This window comes from Leptonychotes weddellii, chromosome 2, assembly GCF_054177405.1.
Source record: "Leptonychotes weddellii isolate Sample4059 chromosome 2, ASM5417740v2, whole genome shotgun sequence".
Taxonomy (NCBI): domain Eukaryota; kingdom Metazoa; phylum Chordata; class Mammalia; order Carnivora; family Phocidae; genus Leptonychotes; species Leptonychotes weddellii.
This window is the reverse complement of record NC_138370.1, coordinates 112,267,953-112,293,884: the sequence shown is the minus strand read 5'-3', so window position 1 is coordinate 112,293,884 and position 25,932 is coordinate 112,267,953. Positions and strand designations below refer to the sequence as shown.

General features: G+C 35.8%; 1 non-coding gene across 1 annotated transcript; it reads left to right on the top strand.

Annotated features, from left to right (window-relative positions):
- Positions 1–9,637: 9,637 nt before the first annotated feature.
- On the top strand, positions 9,638–9,744 carry LOC115939550 (U6 spliceosomal RNA). Its single transcript, XR_004074345.1, has one exon. It is a non-coding gene; the product is annotated as a U6 spliceosomal RNA (small nuclear RNA).
- Positions 9,745–25,932: the final 16,188 nt, after the last annotated feature.

Genomic DNA, 25,932 nt, shown 5'->3' with positions numbered 1-25,932 from the left:
CAGGAAAGATGAGGTCGTTTAAACAATGGGTAAAAATAGAAAGGATACACTATTAAGTTTGTCTCAGCCTCTTCTGTTACCACTTGGGGAAAAAGCTGCTTTGCTCCTATTTCTTCATCACACTGACACTGCCCATTCTTTGGAGTGCCTTCCTCAAAGTTCTCCAAGTTCCTCTTCTTTCGGTGCTAGAGTCTGTTAGGTCACCAGAGCTTTCCAGAAGGAGTGCCCCCAGCCTAGAACAGGATTCCCGTGGGCTAGTCCCTTCTCCCTTTTGAGGTTCACTCTCTGACTGTCTAGCTCTGTCCCATGTGGAGTCAACCAGATGTCCTGAAGAACTCCGGGGCTCACATCTATAGATTCCTTCTGGGGCCCTGTGGTCAAAACAGATCCATGGATCACATCCCACTAGTTAGAGAAGTATTTCTTTAGTAAGAAAGATTCAGTCAGAATGATGCTGATGTGCATATTTAGGGTGCCCCATTCATGTTAGACACAGGACCAGCTTAGGGCTCTGGGCTACCTACAGATGCTCACTGACCCTCAGAGTCTGAGCCATATGTCCGGGTTCTTGCATGAAGTCTCACCTATCTGTGTTCCCTTCAGGGTGCCACCTCTGGTCCACAGCACACAAGAGGCAGAAATGCTGGCAGGCATCCTACACCCCATAGCCGTTGTGCCACTCACTCTGCAGGCTCCAGACCACCCATGAGGCAAACCGCCAGGGCTAGCTGCACCTGTCTGCTCTGAGGGCTTTCAAGACAGTTGCTCTACATTGCCTGTGAGTCTTTCTGATCAATGTCCTCTCTTGCTTCTCAATGGGGTGAAGTCCAAAGTCACGTTCTCAGGAAGTTGGTCTTAAACGGAGCTGGAGATGGAAATGGACATTTTTGTGCAAATGTGACAGCTATACTCTCTTTGTTCCCAGCTACCCGCCCCCCCATCCTCCTCCTTGGTGGTGATGTGTGAGAGGCAAGGTGAGGTCAACATTGAAAGAGATCACACTCTGGGAAGTCAGTGATTATATCATAAGGACTTCAAGAGAAGACATAGATGATGAGCTTTTCTAGGCTTACAATATAAAATTCCCAACAGTAAATTTAATATGAGGGGGAGAAACAATTGTTCATGTTTTCCTACATACTCTAAGACTTGTATGTGTGGTCCTCATCAACAAAGCACAGTAATAACTTTTGAGAGTCTGTAGAAGTCAGTATTCACAGGCAGCATGGTGGATGATGCAGCATCATGAGTAATTCTGTAAGCAGCATCAAATAAATACTATTAGGCAACTGCAGAGGCAAGACAACCCATATCGTTTCAATACAAATGGATTCCTTTTCTCAAGGTGGGAGAGATAAAATTTACCGGGAACCATGCCTTTGACAAAAAACATAGAGACATGGTTCTTGGATGTGAACAGGAAAAATGATGTCTGATACTATGAAGAAACTTCACCTGTAGTAAATATACAATAAGAAAAAAATCATATACCTCTTCTCTGTTCTAAACTTTATCAATAAATCACTAGGCCCCACATAAACCCATGGATTGTGTAATACATTTCTAAAGGAATTTTTCTATAGATAGAAGTCCAGCACACCACAGGGCCCTGCCCTAAATCTTACCTGTTCAGGCCCTGTGAGGAAGGTTTCAGTTTAGCGCTGCTGAGGAATGAGGGAGTAAATTTGCCAATTCTTTGATTCAGTTAGCCGGCCTTTTTTTTTTTTTTTCTTGAATTAAGCTACATTTTCTAACTTAGCTTCAGTACGAATACAGGTAATAATTTTCTTTACTCTCAGCCTTCTTCTCTTTTGCCTTATTCTCAGTAGGTTTAGAATCTAGATAAAGAAAAGCACTGCTATATATTGGGCCCACTTAGACACTAAACCCTACCTTGATGTACATTCTTTTTATATGTGAAGATTTAAAAGAAAAAAAAAAGCTGAAAGCTAAAGGAATACAAAAAACTTACAATCAACTTATTTTTTAATGTATTCCTCTGCCCATCCACCTCATTCTTTTTTTTCCCCCTCAGGAGGATTAATCTATTATTTAGATGTGTAGATTGGAGGAACAGACCTTACCTCGAGACCGATTCCCATAGGAATGTTAAGAGAAACAACGTACAGTACTTGTCAAACACTGTCATATAAATTATGTTGTCAACCTATCTCAAAAACCTATGAGAGGGGTAGTTAGATTAATTAATTAGGGCTGCCATAACAAAGTACCACAAACTGGGTGGCTTAAAGCAATGGAAATTTATTCTCTCATGGTTCCAGAGGGCAGAAGTCTGTGATCAAGGTGTCCACAAGGCTCTGCTCCCTGTGAAGGCTCTGGGGAAAATTCTTTTTTGTGCTCTCCTACCTTCCAGTGGTGGACATTGCCACCGCCCTTGCCATTCCTCAGCTTGTGGACACCTGCCTCCAGTTACTGCTTCTGTTTTCACATGGTCATTTTCCCTCTGCGTGTGTCTACATCTTTGCATCCAAATCTTCCTGTCCTTTCTTTGGTGAAGACACAAGTTATTGGATTTAGTGCCCACTCTAATACAGCATGACTTCATTATAACTTGATTGCATCTACAAAAACCCTATTTCCAAATAAGGTCATATGCTGAGGTTCTGGGTAGAAATGAATTTGGGGAGACACTATTCAATCCAGTACAGTATTATTTTTATTATAATGATCCCTTTATAATTAGGAGACCTGACGCTCACAATGATAAAAAGGTGAAGTGACATTTTCAAATTCATCTAGTGAGTGCAAGTCGTTCAGCCTTGTGATTTTATGTATTGCTGCATTTTAAACTTTTTATATGAAGCACAATATACATGTAGATAAAGTGAACATATCATAAATGTGCCACTTGATATATTTTCACAAACTTAACATACCCATGGGACCGGCATTCAGATCAAGAGATGATTATCAAGACCCCAAAAGCCCCACCATGTGTTCTCTTAGTTATCACTCCCAAGGACAGCCACTTTCCTGACTTCCAAGAGCAGAGATTCCTTTTACCATTTCTATTTTATTTATATAAATTTAATCACGCACACAAATACCCATGTAAATACACATTTCTTTAGGGTATTATATTAGTTTTATTACTGATAAAACAAGTTAATTTAGTTAACACAAATTTGCTATGTTACAGTTCTGTGGGTTAGGAGTCCAGTGCAGATCTCACTGGGCAAAAATTAAGGGGTTGGTTGGCTGCATTCCCTTCGGGAGGCTCTAGAGGAGAATCTGTTTTCTTGCCCCTTGCATATTCTGAATGCCACTACAGTCCTTGGCTTATGGCCTCCTTCCCCATCCTCAAAGCTAGCAATGCTGCATCACTCTGATCATGATTCCATATAGGTACATCTCACACTCACTATAGCCAGGAAAGACTCTGCATTATTAAGGACTTGTGCAATTAGATTAGGCCCACCTTGATAATCCAAGGTAAGCTCCCTGTCTCATGGTCTTTACCCTTAATCATATCTATAATTCCCTTTTGCCACATAAGATAATATGAGTAATATGTCTCAGGGAGTGATATGTCTCAGGGAGAGGAAGTGAGCATCTTCAAGGGCCCTTATTCTGGGATGAAATTGTTGATCATAAGATATGCATATATTCGGATTTAGTAGATATTGCTGTTTTTTCAAAGTGGCGATATCAAATTGCACTCTTATCAGCTGTGGAGAGAATTGTCAATACTTGATATATTTGTCCTTCTTGGCTTTTCCTATGCTGAGGAAGAGGACCATGATGTGTACCTCGGTTCTCCTCATTCTAATTTTCTATATTTTTCAAAATGCTGAGTTAAGAAATATGAAGGGTCTGAGATATTACCCTACTTACAACTGGTAAGTTAGCCTGCCACAGTTCATAAACACTGCAGCAGACTCAAGATTCCCGGGTCAGAGCTGAAAGACAGTTCCTTACGCATAGTAATAGCAGGGGTCAGACTACACACCGAAATCCCCATGGGACAACACAATGTTGCCTATGCATGCAGGGGTTTGCATACAGGAGAAAAACTTTTATATTAAGACATTCAAATATTTTATAATGGAAAATATACATGTCTGCCCTTTGTCCTGAGTAAGACACTGTGACTATTTTCCAAAGCTGTCATAAAACCTGTCCTTGTTCTGGAGACATACCCTATCAACATAGTCTAAGGCCATTCCCCATACCCATATCCCTGGAAATATATTCTGGGACAAAGGCACTGAGTGCATCTGCTTCCAAAATACACAGAAAGGTAAGAGACCTATCTATGGAGAATTATCTCTCAGCATGTTGCTTACCTTTAATCTATAATTGGGTTTGGTAAGTAGATTATGATACATTCAACAAATAAGATTCATCATATGGCTGGGTGGGGTATAATAGAAAGTATTATGAAAAAAGAAAATTAAAGGATATCCTTGCTTTCTCAAGAAACTTACAACCTACTAGAGGATAAAGAGCACAGAAGAGGATTATATTAATATTAAATAGAATGTGCTAAACATGTACCAGAAGGCTTACTCCATGTCTAAACAATTCCAAACTTACTATTATTAAACTTTGTTTCTGCAGCCTTTGATTTGTAGAAATTGAAATTGTTATATGATGAAATCTCTTCATTTTTTATGCTTTATGTCCTTGAACTTGTTAAATAAGTATTCTTTAAAAACAAATGGGGAGATCATTTGTTGCTGTATGTTTTAGAAAAAAATTGCAATAAAGATCCTTCAAATAGATGGATATCCATAAAGATGGATAACTGGAAAGAAAGAAATGGGGAACGGGTAGGTATTTTAAGTGAAGAGAGAAACGATGTGGAGAGCAGATCTAGAGCTCAGAGTCCATTTTTCCTAAAATAGACTAAATTTGGACAGTAGGAATGAGTACAATGCTGGATGGCCAATTTCCCCACTGTTTTCACAAGTTTAGGCTTTTGGCCTTAATTCCTTATGAATAAAAATGTTTAGTCCATAGCCTGTAGTAAAATGTGCTTTTGATTTATTGAACTGAATAGAATGAATACTGGAGCTCAGTATTAAACCTCAAAATCTTTGAATATGTGTGTGGGGGGAGTGCATCAGGGCAGGTCCAGAGATACTGATGAAAAATCTGATGGTGTTTCATGGAATGAATTATGTAATAATAAAAGGTAGAGACTATGGGGGAGCAGGCACCAGGCTGTTCAGATCAAGAGCATGCTGAATTGGAAGGTTTGATGGAAAGGAGGGATTGAGTATAAATACAAACCTGTATTTCAGCAACAAAAATCATACATTTCTATGTTAATTAATTTTTTCTCTTGGACATCTGGAAAAATGGTGGTAGCTTTAATTGTGAAAAAGAAGGTAGGAAAACAACTTGCGTTATAAGGAAAGCTGGATGAGGTGTTTTGGGTTTTTTTTTCCAACATTTTAATGAATCACTAGGGTCAATACTTCCTTTCACACTTGCCTTTCAAAGTTGTAGACCATTGTTCATGAATGCGAGATATGCTTTCTCCAAGGCAGCCTGACATAGGTGCTAGAAGGTTGTGCAACTTTATCATTTCCTGATACATAGTGAATCCTTGATATCTCAATGCTTCTGTTGTTTGCTGTAAATGTTTACTGTATCCTAACCGTGTGTCTAGGTTGGGAGGTGATATGGACCAACTTCCCGTAAAGTTGATAAAGCTGAACGTGAATGACTTAAAACAGTCATATTCAAACTAACTTTTTCACTCTGTCTTTCTATATATAATATTATTAATATATTACCCATAACACCAATAAAACTTTGAATAAATGTTTCCAATGTATTTTAAGACTGAATATTTTTAAAACATGTTTTATTTTGAAATAATAAGAGATTTACAAAAGTCTATCAAGTACAGAGAGTTTCTGTATATCTTTCACTCTAATGTTAACATTTTATATAACCATGGTACATTTATCAAAAAACTGAATATTTGAAAGTTTCCAATGTGGTCAGAAGTTTAAAACTTGCCTTATCTTTTACAACTTTATATGCACCTATCCATAGGCACATATCATATACACACATGTCATAGCAAAATGTTGATTTTCCAAATATTGGGCTGTAACATTTTGTGGATTCTAAGAACATAATCTGTAGGTTGCTTTAAATCCCTAAGTGACACTGCAATTGGCCATGTTCTCTTTGAGATGGTTCATATCCAGTAAAATTACTTATTTGTTCTGTTAGTAATTTGCAAATGAAAATTTTAAGTGGTTCACCAAATGGATTCAAATTTAATTTTCTTCTGTTTAGACCTTTAAATTTTATTTTTCTGTTGCTCATTGTGAAAACAAGATGACAATTTAATTAAATCAAATACATTAAAGAACTGCTAAAAATGTGTCAAATTAGTCAAAACTGTGATTTTTGCCAACTAAGAAACAAATATTCCTTTATACTCTATTAGGCAAATACGGCAGCAATTTGTTTTAAAATACATGGTTAGAAATGTATCATTTATGCTGTGAAAATAACGAGTGTATTTCAACCATTCTAGTTACCATAACAACAGAGTATAATGCATTTTCTTTTCTTTTAGTTTCAATCAAATTCATTTGGATTTGATTGTCACAACCAAAAATGAGAGAGACAATACAGCATTTGTACTTCTACTCAAAGTTAAAGGACTAGGTTTGTGTCTACACTGACTTTTTGATATTGGTTCCATAGATCTCTGTGTTGAGAAATATTCAGGGATAACATCCAGGTAGAATGGAGAAAGGCACATTTTCTATAATCTCTTACAGCTTGGTGGGATACGAGATTAAGTTCTAGACAGTTAATGTTAGTGTAAGTGTCATATGACAGCTACGGAACCTTCCTTTAAAGACAGCTGCTGCACAACCTTTTCCTCCCTTTCTTCTCAATATAATACTTCATTCTCCTTCCTGAAATACAGAGATGATGGGGAAAGCTCTTACTGCCATTTTGGACCCTGAGGACCTGGGACATATACTGAGGATGGCAGAGTAGTTGATTAGATGTAGCTTTGGTTTTTGAAAACCTTCTGGAACAGAGTTGCCATCCCAGTATCGGACTATCTCTGAATTTCTCCACAAGAGAGAAATTACTTTTATTTATTGTTATTTTTTATTTCTATGGGGTTTTTTTTTTGTTTTTTTGTTTTTTGTTTTTTGTTTTTTCTTTTGCAATTGAAACTAATCCTAACGTGCCACATGTCTAGGAAAAGTGGAAATAGGAAAGACAGCACTATATATTTTTTTCAAGAAAAATGAATCTTCCTTCATTGATGTACATATTTGTCACCTGTGAATACTTGAGTTTGCTATTCCTGCCCACCCCCCTTATTCTTTAGGTGGAATCCAGACTGTGAAGAGGACCCCAGCAGCTGGATCAGTGATATCAGTCCTACCCTCACTGAACTCCAGACACCACCTAGTTTTGTCTTGGTTTATTCGTATGTTTGTTTTTTAAAACATCACGACATCCCAAAGTAATAACACTCTGGAGTTCTGCACAACCAGGAATGGAGAGTGATTTACTTAAGGCCTTTTGTTTTTAAATCCTGGGAAAATAGATAAAGACAATTAAATCTTACTCTTGATGTCATTAAGTCAGTAGAACAAATGCACACTGTTTATGGTAGAGTCGAAATAGTTGAACAAACCATTTATACAAATTCAGTAGAGAAGTGACAACAGTGATTGCATAAACCACGGAGGGGGTCTCTTCTACGTTACACATGAGGGATATTCTGAAACAGAAAAAAGCATATATTAAATGGGATTAAAACAGTTACATTCAAAATCTATTTTATCAAGCATAATAAGAAGTTGAAAAGAATGAGGTAGGAAACAAGGAAAAAGCTAAATCATTAATACTTTGCTAAGTGATGAGAAAAAGACATATAATTCACTTCTGAGTGACAAAGAAAACAGGAAAAGTATGTTTTAAAAAAAAAATGTAAACAAGAGAAATGGGATAATGATAGATCAAGTGAACATTTTAGGCTAAATTTCCAAAATGTTGTTCTAAGAAAATCACTTGGCACGACAGAATGATATATCATTGGCATTGCTGAAAGTGGGACAAAATAGAACACATAAACAGATGAGCACTTGAAGTTGGCAACTCTACCTCTGGCCCTACTTGGCAGCTCGGGATGAACCAGAATAAGAATAAGGGAGTCATCAGGATAAAGTTGCTGACTACACTCTTCTACCAAAGACTTTGTGTTTACAGCATAATTCCACAATAAATAAATCTGTTCTTCCTATACCAGACTGGAATATCTCTCTTCTGTGAGAATGAACCTATTTTTTTTTTTCCATCTTTCTTCCTTCTCCTCAGCTCTTTCCCCATATGTTCTACCCTAGACTACAGTTCTTGAGGGAAAGAAAAGAACAGTTTGGCAAATTTTATTGTTTTATTCTATTTTAATTTTTAGTTTTTATTTTACCTTTAGAATCGATGTGACCATCAGGCCTTGGGCTTCCTTGTTCTAACGCACTTCCATTCAGCCTTTTCCCTCATAGGCCATCCTAATCTCTATTGATGTTCAGAGGAGATTATCATAGGGGATTTGTTTTTGTTTTTGTTTTTAAGAGAGGGAGGGGGCACGGAGGGGTAGAGGGAGAGGCAGAGAGAGAATCTTAAGCAGGTTCGGCACCCAGCCAGCCCAACTTGTTCTCAATCCCATGACCCTGAGATCATGACCCCAGCCGAAATCAAGCGTCCATCGCTTAACCGACTGAGCCACTCAGGCGCCCCCATATTATCCTAGTTTTAAAGTGGAGTGTTCCAGGGTTATTAGTGTAATCAGTTGGATTAAGAGTTTGATTTCATTTGTTTTGATGTTAATGCCTCTAAAATTTGATCAATTGGCATTTCAACTACTGTCAGATATTAATTCTGAAGAAACTGTTTCGTTCTAGATACTGCAAACATTTTTCCTCAGGAACTAATGCCAGTAAAACTGTATTTCCTGAATTAAAGCTAATTGTGTTTCTGAGGTTAAGCCAAGCATTGCATTCTGAGTTAAAAAAAAAAAAATGTTTAAGGAAAAAAAAATTGTAAAGTGAATCTAGAATTTGATACTGCCATCTGCTGTTTAGAAACAAAATTGCATGCACTTTAAAGCTAAAATTTGTTAGTATTCAAGAAAAAATAGTGTAAGACTAATTTATCTTGTGCTATCAATACATTAAAAAGAGAAATATATGGTATTTTATTCATGCTAAATATTTCTAAATTTTGTTTTAAGGGCTTGTGTCATTTCTTTTATATTTTATAACATGTATCATAGCTTTGAAATTTTATAAATATAATTATTACATAAATATCTACTAAAAGTTAGCAACTATTTAAAAAGATGCTTAGTTCAGGTTATGCTTAAAAATGAAAAGTAAAATAGCAGATATAGGAGACAACAAGAATGTTTTCAGTTTCAAAGATACTGGATCTCAATTTGTACACAAATGTTAAAGATCAGAATGGCTTTTTGTTCTGAACAGTGAAGATAATCAGTGTAGCTATGGTATCATATATATATGTTAGACATGGAAGAATAAATATTTTAAAATATTCAACTTGTTTAGTAATGGGAATTATATTGTTTAAAGACAAATATCTTAAAAATCTTCAAATACTTGGGCTCACTTCATTAGCACATATACTAGAATTGGAATGATACAGAGAGGATTAGCATGGTCCCTGCACAAGGATGACATGCAAATTCGTGAAGTGTTCCATATTTTTGTGGTATATATATACACAGCCCTAAAAAAGAATGAAGGGGCACCTGGGTCGCTCAGTCAGTTAAGCATCTGCCTTTGGCTCAGGTCATGATCCCAGGGTCCTGGGATTGAGTCCCACACTGAGCTCGTGCTCAGTGGGGAGCCTGCTTCTCCCTCTGCCTGCCACTCCCCCTACCTATACTCTGTCTCTCTCTGACAAATAAATTAAAAAAAAAAAAAGAATGAACTCTTTCCATTTGCAGTTACATGGATGGAGCTAGAGAGTATAATGCTAAGCAAAATAAATCAGAGAAAGACAAATACCATATGATTTCACTTATATGTGGAATTTAAGAAACAAAACAAAAAAGCAAAGGGAAAAAAACAAGAGATATATATAGAGAGAGACAAATCAAGAAACAGACTCTTAACTATAGAGAATAAATACCAGAGGGGAGAGGGGGTGGGGGGATGGGTCAAATAGGTGATGAGCACCAGGTGATGTATGGAAGTGGTGAATTACTATATTGTACACCTGAAACTAATATAACACTATGTTAACTGGAATTAAAATAAAAACTTAAAAAAAATCTTCAAATACTTTATGTAATTAATCTTGTAGATGCACACAAAACTAAGAATGCCTTTACTGATTCACCAAAAGTATTTGCTTGGAGCTTCTTATGTAAAATAATTTGTATAAGAAATATATAAATATATTCTCAGTTATTTGAATGATACCAAAAAATATTTTTATTTGATTATCTTTAATTGCTATAGTTTTTGTTTTTACTTTGCCACAGGATCTTAAGTATTGATAATAGCAAATCAACTAATTAAATAATTGTTGCTATTCAAGGAGAAAACAATTCAAATCATACATGATTATTGACTGTGATTATTTGCTACTAAAAATCCTGAGTTTGCCCAATATGTTAAAAAATAAAACAATTCTAGGATAGGATCTATATTTTGGATAAGTAGAAGCAAAATTCCAAAGAAATGTATTAAATTCTCTGTTTCATTTTCCCTTTCATAATTAGCCAATATTCTACATATGTAAATTACCTATTGCTTAAACTTTGTCACATTCATCTCCCCATTTAGTCAAAAAGATTTGTTCATATAATGAATTTGTTAGCATACTAATAAATAAAAGAAAATCCAGGAAGTTCTAAGCAATTAAGTTTGTGATACTACAAAAGGATCACTAGTCTGGGCTGTATTTCAAATCACTTTATGTTGTTCACAGAGGTAGTTTAACATTTCCATGCTAGGTCATTTCAACTTAGTTTGAGTCAGGGTCTTTTCTAATGTTATTAAATTTGCAAGTGGAGTTGCAAAACTACTTTTTAGAATTAGATTCTCTTTAATAGTTATTCTGAGTACTCTAGAATGGTAAAAAAAAAAAAAAAAATTCCCAATTTTTTTTCCAGAATGAAGGAACACACTCATGTCCTTGAAACTACTGTTAGCTTACATAAAGAAAGATTTCATGAAGATTATTTTCTTCTCTTATGTGTAACTCTATATGAGATTCATTAGTAATAACCTAGTCACAGGAATAAATTGATTTTAGAGTATTTTAAGTATAACCTAACAGACCAGTATATGAATCCAAATGTTTAAAAAAGTTCAGTCTTACATTGCTCCAGCAGATATAAACCCCAAAGGAAACTGAATTAGCAAACTTCTGCTTCCAACCAAGATGGAGTAACAGGGATTGACTCTATCCTCTTGCTTGATACAGCTACAAAAACAAACAAACAACAACAACAAAAAAAACCCCAGAAAAATATATGAAACAGTGGCTTTCTGGGCATTGGGTATCAGGCAACAGTGATTGCTGACACAAGAGCAGCAACTGAGGGGAGACTTGTGGTTGCCCCAATTACTGCCTGGAGAAAGTGCCCAGGCCATGATACAGGGGAGAGGATCCTAAATAGAGCTGTGCATTCTCTTTGAGTTTGGAGGATGGAATTGAGATATTGGGAAACCAAAGATGCCTAGAGTTTACAGGACAGAGTACTGGAGGGAAGAGAGCTATACAGAGAGAAAACTGCAGAGTTGTGCAGGGGGCCATCCTCAAGTATTTACTTGGGTGCTGCTGAGTATAAACATATGAGGAAACAATGTGAGGCCCAGAAAAGGACCATGGAGAAGATGTAGAGGGGACAAACTCCTGAGATCACATAGGACCAGGAATCTTGCCTGTTCCTTATACGCAGAGTAGAAAACCACTTATTTCACAAGGTATCGGAATAACAGGAATCATCTTGCTTCAGTAGTCAAGAAAAGCTAGCCCTTAATTAAATGCTTCTCTGGTTCTGCCTGACAAAAATTAAAAGCGAGAATTGAAATGAGCACACTACTTCCAAGTAATTTAACAAACCCCAGAACAACACTTAATATTTAAAGGAATGCAAATATATCTGACACTCAACAGGAAAAATTCACAATGCCTCGCATACTATTGAAATTTACCAGGCATGTAAAGATAAAGGAAAATACAACTCATAATGAGAAGAAAAACAAATCAATTAAAAGTGACCCTAAAATGACACAAAAGATAGATTTAGTAAATAAGGATATTGAACACTTTTAACCGTACTCCATCTGGTCAATAAGGTAGAAGTAAAATTAAACATGGTAAGTGTAGACAGAGAAGATATAAAAAACACTCAAACAATATCTAAGACGGAAAATACCCTGGATGGTATATCAACAGCAGATAAAACATTGCAAAAAAGATTAGTCACTTTGAAGACCTAGTAATAGAAATTATCCATGAAGAAACCTAGAGTGAAAAATAGCTAAAAACAAAACAAAATAAAACAAAAACACAAATCATCAGTGAACTGTGGGATAGCTTCAAGTGGCCAAATATATACATGTAAGTAGAACCCTCAAAGGTGGTGGAAGAAAAAAATATATACATAGTTGAAGAAATAATGGTCATGCCCCCAAATTTGGGGAAAACTTTAAACTCACAGATTCAAGAGCCACAAGCACAGGAAACATGAAAAACACACCAGTGCACATTGCTGTTAAGTTGCTTAAGACTAATAATAAAGGAAAACTCCTAAAAGCAGCCAGAGAAAAAAGATACACTGTGTAGAGGGGAATAAAGAATAAAGATAAGCATGTCAGTAATTTTTTTTTTTCAGAAACAATGCAAGCTAGAAGACTTTCGAGTAACATCTTTATAGTACTGAATGAAAAAAAATATTACTTAGAATTCTTCACTCAGCCAAAATATCTTTCAAAAATAATAGTGAATGCAACACTAATTGCAAAATAATAATAGTAAAATAAGGCTTTGTCAGACATGGAAACTGAAAGAAGTCAGCAGCAGCAGACCTGGACGATAGAAAATGTTAAAGGAAGTTCTTCAAGCAGAAGGAAAATGATACCAGTTGAAAATGCATTCCTATGCAAAAGAGTATAAGATCACACATTTATTAAATATATTCAATCACACTTTAAAAATAGGATAAAGATTCTAAAGTTTCAGTTTTTTTATCCCTCCTTTTTTTTTTTAGTGATTCAATAATTCCATATATTCACCTGCTGCTCATCACAAGTGCACTCCTTATCCCCATCACTTATTTCACCCATCCCCACTCCCCCGCTCTGGTAACCATCAGTTTGTTCTCTATAGTTAAGAGTCTATTTTTTTATTTGTCTCTCTCTCTCTCTTTCTTCCCCTTTGCTTATTTGTTTAGTTTCTTAAATTCTGCATATGAGTGAAATCATATGGTATTTGTCTTTCTCTTAACTGACTTATTTCATTTAGCATTATACTCTCTAGCTCCATCCATGTCATTGCAAATGGCAAGATTTCATTCTTTTGTATGGATGAATAATATCCCATTGTGTATATATATTCCACTTTTTCCTTATTCATTCATCAATTGATGGAAAACTTGGGCTGCTTCCATGTCTAGCCTATTGTAAATAATGCTGCTATAAATATAGGGGTACATGCATCCCTTTGAATTAATGTTTCTGTATTCTTTGGGTAAATACCCAATAGTGTGATTGCTGGATCATGGGGAAGTTCTATTTTTAACTTTTTGAGGAAACTCCATACTGTTTTCCACAGTGGCTGCACTAATTTGCATGCCCACCAAGAGTGTACAAGAATATACCTTTTTCTCCACATCCTTGCTTGCATTGTCGATTTTAGCTATTTTGACAGGTGTGAGGGGTTATCTCATTGCAGTTTTGATTTGCATTTCCCTGATGATAAGTGACTTTGAGCATCTTTTCATGTGTCTGTTGGCCCTCTGGATGTCTTCTTTGGTGAAATATCCGTTCATGCCTTCTGCCCATTTTTTAATTGGATTATTTGGGTTTTTTGGTGTTGAGTTTGATAAGTTCTCTATTTGGGATACTAACTCTTAATTGGATATGTCATTTGCAAATATCTTCTCCCATTCTGTAGGTTGCCTTTTAGCTTTGTTGATTTCGTTTCAGAATTTAGATATCTCTTTTAAGCTATCAATTTCATAGCCATAGAATTTTTTTACAGAAATGTATATATTAATATTTATAGATATTATTTTATTTCATAACTAATATATTGTTATATTATATGTAATATCTAATGTATACTCATATATTATATTTATGGATATATTTTATATTTATAGGTTATATTTATAGATAAAATAAAATTGATTCAAGTGCCAATATTTTACATACCTGGGGGCCCACTTCCATTTCGTCCTCTCTGTCTCCCACAGCCTACATGTTAAAGTGCTCCATCCTGTCTGGTATATTCTCCAAAATGTCTTCATCATTCATCCTTTTCACATGAAAATATTTGTCATTTCTTGATTGCCACAGAGATCTTATCTAAAAAATTCATCAAGAAGTATGAAAAAATAAAAGATTTAACTCCCCAAAGAGGTTATTTTAAAACATAACTTTGACCCAAATGGAATCTTAGGGTGTGGAACATTTCTGAGATATATGGCATTTGTTTGCACCAATACCTAAACTCAATGGCACTTCCTAAAGAGTAATGACAATTTTACTGTCCATGTAGTCTCGCCTTGAATCATCTTTTTTTTTTAAGATTTTATTTATTTATTTGACAAATAGAGAGTATAAGCAGGGTGAGTGGCAGAAAAAGGGAGAAGAAGGCTCTCACTGAGCAAGGAACCCGACGCGGGGCTCGATCCCAGAACCCTGGAATCATGACCTGAGCCGAAGGCAGATGCTTAACTGACTGAGCCACCCAGGCACCCACACCTGGAATCATCGTATTATTAAAATATGTTCATTTTCTTGAATACTAAATTAGAGAATTAAGCAGTTAATTATAATTACAAGCATCTTAAATTTTATACTGTATGTGACTTTAAATGAAGATGCCCAAAATTAATGCGTTAGTATTATTTTTATTGTTATTACTAATACAACTAATTCATTATACTATCACCTAAATCATAGATCTGTTGTTTTATTATTATTTTTTAATCATAGAGGGCTTAGCTTACATACATATAGCTTAGATACATTTAAACTTTATGTGAAATCACTTCAGAAAAGAAAATAGGGAAAGCAGCCCAGGTGATAACAGCATAGAAGATGAAAATGGTCCCAGCAGGGATAAGTGGAGGCCCAGTGTCCTTTCAAATAACCATTTATTTCACATACTACAATTAGGAATGTTAGGTCTTAGTTCCAACATTATTGTAATGCATTTACAAAGCAGCATTTGATTTAGGTCACAGGAACACTTAGCAGGATTTTTACAAAGCCTTCAATTTTCCCTTCATATATTTCTCTCAAGCTTACGCATGCATTTTCATAAAAATTAAAAGTTTCTCTCCCTTTTTAGTTCAAAATCAATGATAGCATCTCTCTTTTGCCTCATGTATGTGTTGAATTTGGCCTTCCTTTATTAAATATTCTTCAGTAGCAAACTGCTTGGTGTAGAGAATGTAGAAAATGATTTGATGCTGATGACCCCATTTATCAAATACCAGGAAAATATGATTTTGTGTCATCTTCCAGTGTACATTATTGAAACTGAACTGAACAAAGGAGACAACTTTAACCCTCCTCTCCTTTTCTAAAAATCATACGCTGACTGATGGTAAACTTTCCCATGTCCTCCAAGCTTGAAGGAGAGGGGATTTAAAAATTCTAATGTATTCAAGTCACACATGTAAAATTTTCATAATGTAGATTGATCTCTGACTGACATCGAGTATTGTAACATCAACTTCCCACAACTGGAATTAATTTTCCACCTTCACAGATATGCTTTAAATGTAAAATATCCTGTGTGTTTTCATTGGAGTTTGGGGATTCAAAGTTGAAAAGATGGGTTACGCCAACCTCGTTATTTTTTTAAATAAGTAGTATGATCTCAAGAATTAGGAAAAACTGAAAAAGCCAAGTCAACTTATTATAGGGTTGATATGTAAAGAAAGCATTATTATGTACATCTCATTTAAGAGATAAGAGAATTGAGATATAGGTCCTTGAAGAAGCTCACCAAGATCATACAGCAAATAGATGCTACAGTCAGGATTTGAACTCAGATTTGACGAGTTCCATCTACAGAGTCAACACCCAGGACTATTTCTTCTCCCCTTGTATAACGACATATTTTATCATAATGAAATTTCTAATATAAATTAAACCATGCTGTAGTAAAAAAATTTTCTTTTTCTTCTATTGTCAGATGAAAAGTTGTATTTGAGTTCTATTTCACTAGCACACTAGCTTCTTAGGAATCTATTGTTTTTCACCAAGTGCGAAGAGAAACGTCAACTTTTTTAACATGATTTATTCTTTTCGAAGTTGAATCAATTTAATAGTATTGCTCTTAGAGGATTGTATAAAATACCCTGTTTTTTTTTTTTTAAGCCTTACCAAATATATCTTATAAGGTATAAAATCATGTTTATGGTAGAGATTCAAGCAAAGAGGGAAATTAGGGAACTGGGAAAAGAATACATTTTTTAATAGTCTTATTCAAGGTCATTTAAATCAAAGCATAAAATTTTCTATTGCTTTTTTTTTGTTTCTGCCTTCAAATATAAATTGTTAAGCTGCCATTCATGGAGTAGTCCCATTGTTAAGATATCTTTGCCGCCTTCTGTTCTCCCATTATCTCTTTATCATATTCACAGTGAAAATTTGCCTGAAAATGGTAACTTTCCTGTAAGTATTTATTCATTTATTGATTCCTCTCCCAAAGGAACATTTGAAGCTCTGTGTCACTTACTCTGTAGGTTGGATGTCAATCACTGGAAATCCCCATTAACTGTGGCTTAAACTGGATAGAAGTTTACTTTTCTCTCTATTCAGGAAGTCTGGACATAGTCAGTCCAGCATCAGAGTGATATATCACACTGTCTAGGACCCAGGCTCTTCCATGCTAAAGCTTTGCCCCACATGGATTTTGTTTCCAAGTTATTCTCATGATTCAAGGTGATTGCCAGAACTCCAGATATTCCATCAGTAAGGAGGAAGGAGCAAAGAAAGATGCAAATGCAATATTTTAGGAATATTTTCTGGCAGGTGGACACACAATTTCTGCTTATAACCCCCTCAATTTAGTCACATGGCCACAACTGACTGCAGGGAACGCTAGGACATGTGGCCTTCTTTCAGCTAAAAATAAGGGGTCCTATTACTATGGAAAAGGGGGAATAAATATTTGCAGATGTTACAGTTCAACGTCTCTGGGAAACAGATTATAAAATGGAGATTACTTCCAAGGAAGTTTATTAGAGAGTGTTCCTGATATCAAAACTTTTGGAAGGTTGAGGGAGAAGTTGTGGGCTGAGGGACAAGTTGAGCTGTTCTTTAGTCCCAGTAAAGACTTAGGTCAATCCCATTTGGAATTATCGCTAGTCAGGGTGAGGGAGCTGAGTCTTCATTTTCAACTTTGGTCACTTGTTGCGGGCTAGTGCTGGAAGGAGGTATGGCACTGAGCAAGATAGTTCTTTCCAGCTGAGATAATTCCCAGAGAAAGCTGACAGTTGCAGCTGTCTTCCAGCGGTCGGGGGGATGAATTCTTTATTCCTGAAGTGGAACCTTGGGAGCATATCACAGCATCTTCCACAGCAGACTGCAGATCTGTGCTATGGATGATAAAAAATGGAAATAAAGAGCATGTCTTGCCCTGGACACTTGAGGACTTTATGTTCCAGTTACATTCCAAATAGCTCTAACACGAGTAAAAAGGATTAAATTTTTTTTTTTTAAAGATTTTATTTATTTATCTGACAGAGAGACAGCGAGAGAAGGAACACAAGCAGGGGAGTGGGAGAGGGAGAAGCAGGCTTCCTGCCGAGGAGGGAGCCCGATACGGGGCTCGATCCCAGGACCCTGGGACCATGACCTGAGCTGAAGGCAGATGCTTAACGACTGAGCCACCCAGGTGCCCAAGGATTAAATTTTTAAAGAGAAATACAAATAAAGAGCTATGGGTATGCAGAAGTTACTTTTCTTCCACTCAATTCCAATTCTTATTAAAAACCTACTGTATGTTAGTTAGATACCATGTTAGGCAATGAGATAAATGAATGTGATTAACATCTGCCTTTGCCATCATGGAATTTAGTGGCTCATTTGGGGGAGAATGATTGAAAATAAATAAATAAATGAAATAACAGCTAATTGTGATATGTGGTAGGAAGGAAATGAACAGTAAATGAACAACTAATTGTGAAATACATATTTGAAGGAGACACTTGGAGGGGAGAAGGAACGATATAAGTTGAGAATTAATAATGAGAAGAAAACAACCTTGGGAAGACAGGAAGACAGACTGATGTCTTTTTTTTTTTTTTAAAGATTTTATTTATTCATTTGACAGAGAGAGACACAGCGAGAGAGGGAACACAAGCAGGGGGAGTGGGAGAGGGAGAAGCAGGCTTCCCGCTAAGCAGGGAGCCCGACGCGGGGCTCGATCCCAGGACTCTGGGATCATGACCTGACCCGAAGGCAGACGCTTAATGACTGAGCCACCCAGGCGCCCCAAGACAGATTGATTTCTAGGCAAAGGGCCCCCAAATGTTCAGTGACAAAGTGACAGATTTGAGACCTGAAGGAACATCAGCATGACTGGGACATAGTAAGCAAAGAAGAGAGTGCTGTCAGGTGAGATTGAAGTAAAATCATTAGTGTCTGAGAATCTGGGTTGTATTTTAGGCACAATGGGAAAGACAAGAATTTAACAGACACAAGAACACACATAATCTGATTATCATTTACATAAATTACCCCTGGATGCAGTAGACAAAGTGATATTTAGGGATTGAGAAGGCTTCAGTAAACTTGACATTACCTTTTTTTTTTTAGATTATTTATTTATTTGCGAGAGAAAGAGGAAGAGCGGGGTGGGGGGGCGGGTAGGAACATAGGGAGAGGGAGAAGCAGACTCCCCACTGAGCAGGGAGCCCAACGCAGGGCTTGATCCCAGGACCCCGAGATCATGACCCCAGCAGAAGGCAGACGTTTAACCCACTGAGCCACCCAGGTGCCCTAACTTGACATTACTTTTGAAAATTGCTTTCAACAATTATTTTAGAGATACAGTGATGAGATAAAAAGAGAAAAATTTTGACTCATGAAGTTACTTTTCCACAAGGAGATTCTCTGTCTCTCTCCATACATACACACACATGCACATAAATTTATGAAAATGAATATGGAAGAAAAGTAATCTCCGAATGACTCCCATGTCTCTTTATTTTCTTTTGGCTCTTTAAAATGCTTATTCCTTGGGGTGCCTGGGTGGCTAATTCAGTTAAGTGTCTGATTTAGGCTTAGGTCACTGTCTTGCCACTTGGGATCTATATTGGCCTTGTCACCTGTCAGGCTCTGCATATATATATATATATATATATATATATATATATATATATATATATAAAATGAAAGGCTTATTCCTTTACCTTGTATTAGAGTTATTTGGGGTACACACACACACACACTCTCTCTTTCTCTCTCTCTCATTATGTGTATATATACACACACACACAATTATTTATATATTCTATATGCTATACATATAGCTTATGCATGTATTCATGTATATAGTATGCATAGATACAATATAGTATATACATAACACTACAAGGACATTACATACAATATGCTGTATACTAAATTATGTAAAAATATTGTTTTCATGTTTTTTAAAAATTTGAGTAAGATACTAACTTTACTAGAATAATTTGAACAGTAGAAACTCAATTTTGTCATGCCCAATACTGTGCATCATGCTCACAATATTTTTCTTGAATTCACACACTTCTGTTTATATATTTCTATGAAAATAATTCTATATTTTTCTTGTAATGAGCAATTGTTGTTTTAAATGCCTTTGCCTCTTTTTCAATTTTGTGTGAAATTACATCCATCCATCCAAGCATAATTTTTTATTTTACAATGTAATGCTTAAGTCAGACATTATTTTTATTTTTTTATTTTTATTTACTTATGACTCATGATTTAATTCATTCTATTTGTGATGTGATAATATATTTATAAGGTAATTCAGGAGTTTTCTACCCAGACTCTAAATAGGACAGGCTAGTGGAGCACAGAGGAGAGCTGGATGCAATGTTCTTCATGACATTGTATTTTTATAGAATTCTATGATAGAATTTTGAATTACTTCATGTGAGAGAGAAGTTCTACCTACTTCCTAAAAGCTAGGTAACTAATGGAATACATGCCTCAAAAGCAGACACTAAAAACTCACTGAAATTTAGTTACAATTACATTTCCACCCGTATGCATCTAAACTTTCAAAAATGTTTCACACAGACACATCTGAATGCCCGAAATTCTGGAGACTGTTTTTCAACAATGAGCAATGTGTTTAGTTGGGGAGTCTCGGCTGATGCGAGTGAAAAATCTCTAAGGGAGCAAATTATATGTGAGGAAGAATTCAAACATATGTCAAAGCTTCCACTACTTTTAGCTACAGAGGCAGGCACCATGTATTTATTGATCACCTATCCTATGCAAGACAAGTCCTGAAGTATTTAAAAGACAACAAAGCAGAGGTCCTCCCACTGGCTTGCAGAAGATTTGTTTACTCAACAAAAGAAAGGTGACCAATGCTAAAACAGGCAGAAGCTGAGTGAAAGGATTCAGCTGACTGAAATCTATGTTCTAGAAAAATTCTGTCTGAGATGCATGCACACTTCCAAGAACTCATTTTCCACCCACTTACAGGAGCTGTACAAGAAACTATAGAAGGCTCTAGCAAAGAATTAGAATAGATTTATCAGTGAGGTGTGGCTGACTATGAAATGCTCTCAGGAATGCAGCCCAGGGCTGCAATAATGGTGTGAATCAAAACGCTAGAGCAGTTTACCCTAGTTTCCATTACTGTTTTTCTTGTTTCTAAATGGGATAGAATTAAAAGTCTAGATCTTAATAACTATGATTTACAGATTATGCCTGCTTTCATACAGGCTTAAATATTACTAATTAACAAAATATATTGCCATCAAGAATTTTGAGAAAATCTTAGCCTTGCATTATTTGGAACATGTTAATTACGGTGGTGACTAAACCTTCAGCTTGGGTAACACTTTTTAGTAAGAATCTAGGATCAAATGCAACACTGAAAGGACAAGAGGCGGGCTGGGGTCAGTGCCCTCAGGCATCTTAGTTTCTTGGTCTCTGGGCTTCGGTTGCTAGGCATTCACAGAGAATAATGGCAGGGCCATTGTAAGGGTGCTTTTTCCCTCTGCCCCTCTTAAGCTCCTGTTCTCTGCTTATGTAAATAAGTGAATATTTGGAGACAGCCTAAAGAGAGGCCCACAGAAGTTTCCACATGTTAGCATCTACTATACGTCATGTGCAAAGGATATTAAGGTAAGAACGATCCATGACTTTTTTTTTTTTAAATTAACATTCTGCTTCCAAGAAAAAAAATGTAAACAGAGAGAAGTTTGCTATTGTTGCTTCTAATGAGATTACAGGTCTATTTTGAGTATTAATAGTGTTAGCACTTTGTGTAACATACAATGAAAAAGAATTTTAAAGCATTTACTTTCCTTTAAAATGTGTGACACATCATAATCCAGTAGGAATATGTGTGGGGAAAATCTTCTGGCAGAATTTAACAATATTTATGAAAATAACCTGAAGAAGAGCATTATATTGGAAACTTGTAATGTTATTATTGCTTATGATGTAGTCAATTGTTAAGCTATTCTTTTAGTTGATAGACTAAATCATTTACTAAATCAGCAGACTTTGTTTTGTGAAACTGTTACTTTTTTGGACCTAGTATGTTGCTGCTTTAACTTTATAGATACTCTGATTTCTCCGGGTATAGAAGCCAAGGGGAAGACAATCCGTGCATTTGCAAATACGGACGCTTTCTTTTGAAACCAAGCTTTGTGTTGGCTGTTTCTACTAGTTTCCTAATGTAACAGAAGCTGAATTCTATTTTTAACAAAAATTAAGAATCTAAATTAATACGTGAGATCCGGTTAACCTGGGGGAGAGGGTTTAGTTGAAGCTGTAGACTTAAAGGATCTGGATTCAAATGGCAGTTCTGTTGTCTTTCAGTGACCATACCTTGGCCAGTTACTCGATTTCCTGGTAAAATGGGGATCATGAGTCACAACGTCACAGGTTGTTAGAGAAATTGAACAGGATTAATATAGTTTATGTGGCACTCAACGCAATGCTTAGCACGGAATCAGTGCATAATGAGCTAACAGTCATTACAATTGTCAGGGAAAGTCAAATCAGTGTTAATCTGTCCTTCTGTTGGCTTAAGATCTGTCCATTGAGAGTTTCTAGACAGGGGAACCACACAGGAGGCTTTCTAGTGTGTAGAGTAAGAATAAGGATTAAAGACATGCAAGGATAGGTGGGTCCAGACTCTTGCCTTGGCAAGAGGAGAGGAAATATAATGGAAATTAAGCATAGGAAAGTATAACTCTGGTTTCTCGAGATAATAATATTCCAACTTTTACCAATATATGACTTTACATTGTATAAAACAGTCCCATAGGCCCTGAGCCATGGAATCATTGGAGGAAGAATACAGAAGAGGTACCATATGAGCAGTACATGACAGAATGGCATGAGGAAAAAGATCTCAGGTTCAAACCTATAGCCATTGGACATGCTGCCCCCTTTCTATGCTACCCTTCCTATGGTTCTCAAAAGAATAGTTAAAGGATTCAGAAGAAAGTGATCCATGAAAATATCAGAGAAACTTTGTGTTTTCTAGGCTAGATGTATTCGGGAGAGAGATCATAATCTCTTGGGATTTGGGGGCAGAAGCACTGATAAAATTAAGGGAAGGTTATTTGTTGGCTTTTTCAATGAAAATTTGGAGAATTTCTTTGCCTTTATTCATAGGAATGTTTTGAGCAGCTAATTTCCTTTTCTGTTTCTTTAATTCAGCCAGTGATACACAGATTTGCGTACAGTAAGATAAACAATAAACTATAACTACCGATGGAAGTAATTTCTTAATTTTATTGGTGTGTTGCTAGCATCTAGTTAAATTTAAATTAAATATAAATTCTAATCTAGCAAATACATACTTCAAAACTAAAATTTCATTTGTAAATTTGAAGCAAACACATTTATAACATATTTCTTAAATTTAGGAACTGCTTATTGTAAGGTATTAAAGGACTCCAAGGCAATGTGGTTCCAAATCATGACATACAAAATTTCTAAAATTTGAGAATTAATGTTGGGTGTACTTGTTTTGTAAAAATGAGTTCTTCTAACTATAAAAGCAAGTGTTCTCATTTTGTGTGAACAATAATATATGAATAAATTATATGTCTTTTCTTTCCCCTCCTTTTTTTTTTAAATGAAGGCCTGAGAAAAGAATATTAATGAAAGGTGGTTTAGTGTTTGTCAGAGTTGCCCAGGGCAAATGTAAGATGTCATTCTAATCAGTGCTGTTACTACAACTTCAGTAATGGTGTATCTAGCTTTGATTCATATTCCTACCCAGTTAAGTATTGTACACCTTCTTCAATCTATTGATGTATTGTTGCAAATTATACATTGAATCCATTTCCACAGGGCTACCTTTCAATTTATGATTTAGCTTTGAGAACTGAACAATAATGATACAACTAATGAAGGAATTGAGTATAAGTTATGCATCAAAGTTACTAAGAATACTTCAGATGAAAGTGGAGTGTTTTGTGAGCTATTTTTGTTCTGATTATAACATTTGTTTACGACACCTGGCCATTTCCTAAATTTATTACTAATGAGAGTTTGTTAGCAGCTGATATAGCTCTAAATTTAAGCTACATTTATTTAAATTGGGGTGTTATATGAACTATTTCCTGCTGCTTAAGAAAAGTAACCCTTGAAGAAAGATTACTTTCATATTTTGATGACATCTATATGTTACAATGACATTTCAGTAGAATGAGCATTCTTCTTATTTATTTATTTATTTATTTTTTAAAAAGATTTTATTTATTTGCCAGAGAGAGAGAGAGGGAGAGTACAAGCAGGGGAAGTGGCAGGCAGAGGGAGAAGCAGGCTCCTTGCTAAGCAAGGAGCCCAATGTGGAACTCGATCCCAGGACCCTGAGATCATGACCTGAGCCGAAGGCAGACGCTTAACCATCTGAGCCACCTGGCTCCCCTGAGCATTCTTCTTTAATTTAATTCTACAAGATGGGGGAAATATTATTGGCTTTTCATTTTTCTACAGTAAGTGGGTTTTGCCATGGTAAAAAAAAATAATAGTAATAATTGTTGGATTGCTCTTCAGCTACTTAGTATTAGGTTTTCATTGTTGCTGTTTTTTAATAAATCCATTTTCTTGATATTTAACCATTTTTACCAATATTTTGGCTTAACAGTAAATATATATATATGGATATATGTAATTACATATGTATGTATATATACACATATATACGTATGAGTGTGTAAATATATCTATTGTTGAAACAGTACTTTAACATTTTCCCCCATTAATAAAAGTAGAACAAGTCTATGCTCTAAATTTAATTGGGTTTAGGTGGTTTTAAGAGAATGTATTATGAAGAAAGAGTTAAGTATAGAAAGACTACTGACTTGGTTTTAGAAAACCTAAATGTTAGTCCTGATTCTAACAGTGAAGTTTTTTTAGTGTCCCACTGTATTCTGATCCTCTGTTTCATGTTCCAGGCATATGAAATTTTTGGTAAATATCAAGCTGACTTAACTTTGTGTCCTAGAGACCATCTCTGCTCCACAGATGAATGTAAGAATTATATTTGTTCTATTTCAAAAAGGAAAGATTGTACACATGATTTAAGAAAGATCAACTCACTGCTAGAAAGGGACAAACATTTTAGATTTCAAGCTTATTAAGTTCTTTTTCTTACACTTAAAAAATTAATGCATATAAAAAAAATTAATGCATAAATTACATACAACAAAATGCTCAGTTCGTAAGTGTTCAGTTCACTGATTTTGACAATTGGATATACTCAGTACCCACAACCCAAAGCAAAATGTAAAATATTTCCATCATCCCAGAAAGACCTTTCATGTCCGTTGCTAATAAATCCTCCTACTCCCAGAGGAAGCTACTTCCTGATTTCTACCATAACTTAGTATTTCCTGTTCTTGGACTTCATATACTTAGAACTATAGCATAGATACTCCTCTCTGTTTCAGATCTCTCACTCAACACATTGATTTTGAGATTCATTCATGTTATTGCATATATCAGCATTTTGTTCTTTTTTTAATTGTAGAATTGTATTTCATTGTATGGACATTTCACTCTTCATTTATATCTTCTTCTCCTAATGGACATTTGGGTTGAGCCCAGTTTGGGGCTACTACTATGAACAAGATTTTTCTAAATCCTCTTGAACAAGTCTTTTTGTGGACGTGCTTTTACTTTTCCTGTGTAAATATGTCAGTGTAAAGTTCCTCTGTCAAGAGTGAAGTTCATGTACTTTTGTCGCAAGATTGCAGGGTGCTTGTCTCATGGAGTCGAAGAATGAATCCTGCAGACACAAAAGGGTGAAGTGAAGTGTAAGTCTATTAACCAAAGGTGTGAACAGAAAGGAAAGAAAAAAGCTCTCTAGAGGGAGAGGGGTCCGAATGGGTTGCCACGGAGGGCTTTTAGTGGCAATCTTTTATTGAGAACTGACCAGGAAGCTTGTGGCCTTGAGACTCTTGTGCCATCTTGGTTTGTTCCCCTATATCTTGTCCCG